Source organism: Schistocerca cancellata, chromosome 2, assembly GCF_023864275.1.
Source record: "Schistocerca cancellata isolate TAMUIC-IGC-003103 chromosome 2, iqSchCanc2.1, whole genome shotgun sequence".
NCBI lineage: Eukaryota > Metazoa > Arthropoda > Insecta > Orthoptera > Acrididae > Schistocerca > Schistocerca cancellata.
The window spans coordinates 949,012,512-949,018,502 of NC_064627.1; the positions used below are offsets into that span (position 1 = coordinate 949,012,512).

At 40.4% G+C, this 5,991-nt stretch overlaps 1 pseudogene; it reads left to right on the forward strand.

Annotated features, from left to right (window-relative positions):
• Window positions 1-5,413: 5,413 nt before the first annotated feature.
• Window positions 5,414-5,531, forward strand: LOC126163253 (5S ribosomal RNA; annotated as a pseudogene).
• Window positions 5,532-5,991: the final 460 nt, after the last annotated feature.

Consider the following 5,991-nt stretch of genomic DNA (forward strand, 5'->3'; position numbering starts at 1 on the left):
ACAAACGATCGTGTTGCAAATTTTACAACGTGCGCCTGCTCGTGTGACAACTGCAGGCGTGCCTGCCGGAGGGTTAAAAATGGCAGTCGGCTCCTGACGGGAACTAACTAATGTTGTGCCCTTCTGAATCAGTGGTTTCAATGCCAACCAATTCTTACCACATACGTGCAGCGTGAATGCGGAAGGCAGCGACGTTAACGGCCGGAAATTCTGAGTCCATATTCTCCTCTTTACACAGTACTACAATAAAGACACTCTTCTGTATGACAACAAGGCTCGCCAGCAGCATGCCGTTACTCTTCGTTTCCCTAGTGGCAATGTTCACTCCCCCATCATCTACGAGCAGCAAGTGCTCTCAGTGATAGCCCAGTGGCAAGTACTCTCTTCGATGACCCAGCGGCAAGTGTTTTCTTTCTCAGTGCTCTGAGACTTGGCTGTCTCTGGTAGAGCAGTAATCTTACTGGCCGACAGCGGCAGGCATTTCGAGATCCGTCCAGTAATGATTTTGTAATAACGTTAAACAAACTTCTGCTCCTGCAGATTTCGTTATTATTAATCAATAATGCTGAGGTCTGGGGAGGTGGCCAGGAAACCTCTCCCACTCGACAGTATGATTCTGAAGCTGACAACTTGCAGAGGTTACACGAGATAGAGCGCACTCCACAGAAAAAAGAAAAGAAAAAGAACATTATGAACCAATGCAGAAGCCTGTTTCACAAATTTATACCAAAAATTCTTCCGTAGTGCAAATAGCATTTCTCATGCTTCAGGATGTCCGAAAACCTACACCTGGCTCAGATTTTTATCTTTCTAAAAGGATTATTCGAACAATATTGCTTTTTTGCAGCGAGATAGCCGTTGCCTAAGAGCGGGAAATGAGCAAAACGAATTCCATTCTCAGCTTGCCGCACTGAGTTTCAACCCTGGGCTCTAACGGTTTTATGATGCTTCTCCCCGTTCGTTTAAGGAACCTCTTAGCTTAGGGATTAGCATATATATCATGAAATACATTGAGTGACAGTTTTGGGGATAATCTGCCACCTAACAGTGTGCTATAAAAGTAGTCTCCACTTTCTCAGCGTAAGATAAGGATTCTGTCAGACCGACTGTCAAAACCCCTTATTATCAGAAACAGGAAGGCATCAAGTTGAAATTTACGTCGCATAATAAGGTCTACAGCCGGATGACGATGTGAGAAAGTTAAGCTCGTTAGTCAATGGAGTCGAAAGATAGGAACATTTACGTCACAAATTTCGATATTTGCACACACACACTCATCAAAATCTACAGGACACTTCCCCTTGACCTTCAGTTATGAAATTCGACAAGAAACAAGGCTTCACTGTATATTAAAAGGAAAAGAACCGAAAATTGTTAATTTGTAGTAATATCACATACAGAAATATATTTGTTTTTACCATTTGTTGTCTGTCTTCTGCCTGTCAAGACCCCTTTCATCTAGGATCAGGTGGAGGTATAAGGTTGAAATGTATCCACAGTAAATTTATCTAGGAACAGGCGTAGGTATGAGATTGAACTTTATGTAAAAAAAAGTTCTACAGTTCCTTGGCGGTGTAAATAATTTAATATTCTAAGCCGACGTATTCAAAAGATACAGCCATATATGTCAAAAATTTTGATAGCCACAAACTCACTCGTCATAAACTATAGAAGAACTTTCCATAAGGGGAGATGAAAAAGATTCCGTCTGAGGGCGTTGCAGCAGTGTATGTACAACGTAGTGCGATTCTATTGTGGATCTACAAGCACTTTCGTAGGCTAGGGTTTAGTGTGGAATTTATGTAAGAACTTCGTGCAGGAACAGTATGTAGTAGTAGCCTTGATGCTGAGGGAGCCTTTGACGCAGCTTGGTGGCCCAACATCCTAAAGTGCTACTGGAGTTTGAATGTCACAGAAACTTATATAATCCAGCAAAAAACTACTTCAGTGATACAACAGTTGTGTTGGCGTTTAACAGCATCAAACTAGAAAACAAAGTGACAAAAGGAAGCCCACAAACATATTGCTGTGATCCAGGTTTTTAAAATATTCAGTGTAATTATCTGCTGAATTTGGATTACACAGCTAAGAGAAAAACGGCGGCATCTGGAGAGGACTTAATTGTGTTCACCAAAGCAGATGCTTTCATTATTGCTGAGGAGCTCTGCAGTAGAGAAATGGAAAAAATTACAGATCGGGCTCAAAACAACAAAATCCGTTTTAATGATCATAAACTGAAAATAGTGCTAATAACAAGGAGAAAGAATAAAGGCAAAGCAACAGTTGGTATCGTTCTATGCAATAATGTTTTGCATTAAGTTGAAGGATTGAATAATTGGGTAGAATTTTCGAGTTTAAATTGATATTTAGTGAGCACATACAGTACGTAATAGAAAAAATTTTAGGAAATTTATTCATTCTGTACGTAATTCATAAAGGCTGAATTGGGGACTTCGTTCAGGAGCAATGAAAACAATTTACAAAGGCGCTATACTACCGATATCGGCACATGCAGCTCTTTTATCCATTCACGCATAAGAAGAAAATATGAAATTTCGAAGAATCCAGCGCTTGATCAACATAAAGTTTGCTAAGCCGTACAGAACGACGTATACTGAAGCGTTGTGGATTTTAACGGAACTTACACCAATAATTATCAAACTCCTGGCAATAGCTGAAGAATATAAAATCACAAAAACTGAACACACGGCCCATTTTGCACTCGCTTCGATTACAAACAGTGGTCCAATCCAGCAAGTACATTAAGTTCAGAAGAAAATTACAAACTCAAGGAATATCGAATAGAGATTTATACGATAGGGTTACCCAGACAACGAAGTAGCTTCAGTACTGGTAACAATCATTAATGACACACCTGCTATCAGTTAAAGTACACACTGAGAGATGAATGAACAATTAGCATTCTTCTAAGCCTTAGAGATACTACGAAACGAGAAATAAATGCTAAAATTACAAATTTAACACGCACTGACAATCGAGTTACGCTAGATTCTTTAAAAAATACAAGGAGTCATAAATATTTGATTGAAGAGATCAGACACAATTCGAAAAATGCCTCAGAGAAAATGGCATGTCAACTTCGAATGGAAGACAGCGCATGTAGGATCTCTTGGGAATGAATTGGCACACAATTAGCTCTAGTATATGCAGCAGAAAGCTACAACAATATCTCTTCGTCTGTGATCGGAAATAAATTAAGATCCACTTGAAAAGAAAAATCGAAAAGAGAATGAGCTGAAACTACAAAAAGGACGATCACAAGAATTTTTCCACGACTGTTCAGCGCAATCTTTCCATATAGTCAGCTCTGTCTTTTAATCTTAGAACAATGTTAGCCGCCCATGGAAAATTAATGTCTTACTACCACCGTTTCAGGCTAGCCCAAAGTGCTGCTTGTATGTGCGGAGAAGGCGATCAAACAGTAGATCACCTCATTACAGAAAGAGATGCCATAAGGAAGAGCATTACAGAAAAGGGAGGCAGCTGGTCCGTCGATAAACCAGTTTTAGGAAATGTATACATGAACGATTTTCACAAATTTTGAAATTTAATAACGTTTCCCACCATATGGATGTTTATGTTACTGTTGTTGTTTTGGTAGTCAGTCAAGAGACTGGTTTGATGCAGCTCTACATGCTACTCTATCTTGTGCAAGCTCCTTCATCTCCAAATAACTAATGCAACCTAGACCCTTCTGAATCTGCTTAGCGTATTGACCTCTGGGTTTCCCTCTACGATTTTTAACCTCCACGCATCCCTCCAGTACTAAATTGGTGATCCCTTGATGCCACAGAACGTGTCCTACCAACCGATCGCTTCTTTTTGTCAAGTTGTGCCGCCAATTCCTGTTCTCCCTGATTCTATTCACTACCTCCTCATAAGTTACGTGATAAGTTCATTTATTGAATATTACGGAATATTTTACCCAAGAGGACGGCATCATCATTTAACCACACAGTAAAGCTGCATGCCCTCGGGAAAAATTATGACTGTAGTTTCCCCTCTCTTTCAGCCGTTCGCAGTACCAGCACAGCAAGGCCGTTTTGGTTGACGTTACGAGGCCAGATCACTCAATTATCCAGACTGTTGCCCCTGCAACTACTGAAAAGGCTACTGCCCCTCTTCAGGAACCACAAGTTTTCCTGGCCTCTTAACAGTTCCGTAGTGGTTGCACCTGCGGTACGGGTATCTGTAATCGCTGAGGCACGCAAGCCTCCCCACCAAAGGCAAGCTCCATGGTTCAAGGCAGGGGGCGGGGACTATAAGTCCAAAAAAATGATATACTACCTGAAAACCGTAGATCGATCATACACAAGTTTACCGTTGTGAAAGTAATTATTAGCATACAGAAGTTTTCTCTTGTGAATACTTTTCATCCATCTATTGTAACTAGTTAGAATTAGACTTCTTCTTTGTGTATCTTGCTATCCAAACGTGTTTCAAATACTGTAATTAAGGATTCTGAATAAACGAAACTTACGTAGAGTAAACCTGCATATATGCAAAGTTCTAACAAAACTTCAGATTAATTATTTTCCACTTATAAACAGTTGTCACTAGTCGTAAGGCAGTAGACAAGTATAGGAAAGACTGAATTTACTGACTGGGCGTTCGACAAGTTTTCTTGATGTGACATCCAAACGGTGTAATATGCTGCTGATTATGCATCGACAAGACTGGAGTCACTCACTGAGAATTTTGCTTGTTTCGACAAGTCTTACATCCAATCGGCGTAATACGACATGCTTGCTACATTACATAACTCACATGGGCATTACTGCTTAAGTGCGCTCGTCGACTAGAGTAAGCATTATTATTACAATGTGAAAAACATGCCTTGTAACAAAGTCAGTCAATTATTATAGTAATTTTCTCAAATTATTTTCCACACCCACGATGTTTGTCAAGTGTCACAATGTTCTTCCCAAGTCTAAAATATCTGCAAAAATACGTCAACAACGCAGAAAACCTGCAATGTTTGCATTAAGTTTAATATTGCTATTTTCCACGTGCACACTTATCTGTCAAACTGTTGACTAAATCATAAAGGTGAACTCTAAAGTAAGTATTGCAGTGCTATTGCCATGTCTAAATAGTTACAAATAACATTCTAAATAGACACATGGCATTACAAGTTAGGCATAAAATGATCGATGTCGTAAAATTAATTTGACCAGGCTTACCACACCACTGCAGAAAATACAAATTAGTTGAAATACTGTCACCTACTGGAAGAAACTAATTAATTCCATTATTGACGTCTAGGTCTAAGCATCAATACACATTCAAGTTAAATATTTCCCCCTCCAAATTGCTCTTAGATGCTTGTTGAACATACGGAAATATTATTTGTGATTCATTGAACATATTTGCATCACCTATCGTTTTAGAAGGCAACGGCCATGCCGCAGTGGCTACAACGGTTCCCGTGAGATCACCGAAGTTAAGCGCTGCCGGGCGTGGTCGGCACTTGGATGGGTGACCATCCAGGCCACCATGCGCTGTTGCCATTTTTCGGGGTGCACTCTGCCTCGTGATGCCAAATGAGGAGCTACTCGAGCGAACAGTAGCGGCTTCGGTCAAGAATACCATCATAACGGCCGGGAGAGCGGTGTACTGACCCCACGCCCCTCCTATTTGCATCCATCCCTTGAGGATGATACGGCGGTCGAATGGTCCCGGTAGGTCACTCGTGGCCTGAAGACGGCGTGTTAGGTTTTGAAAAGCTTCTCAGTAATGTTTCATCAGCAGTTTAGGGGAGAAGTAGACAATGCAGAAAAATAACAGTCGAGACCGTAATTAATTATTCAGTTTTAATTCTGCTGATTTTCGTCTGTAAGGGCAGCTTCAGACCAGAGGCTCTGAAACGAAAAACATATCGGTCAATGAGTGATAAAACGTATTCACCGTAAAACCTAAAAAAAAAAATCGACGTAGTTATGAAATACGACGAAGTGTTACCACATGACC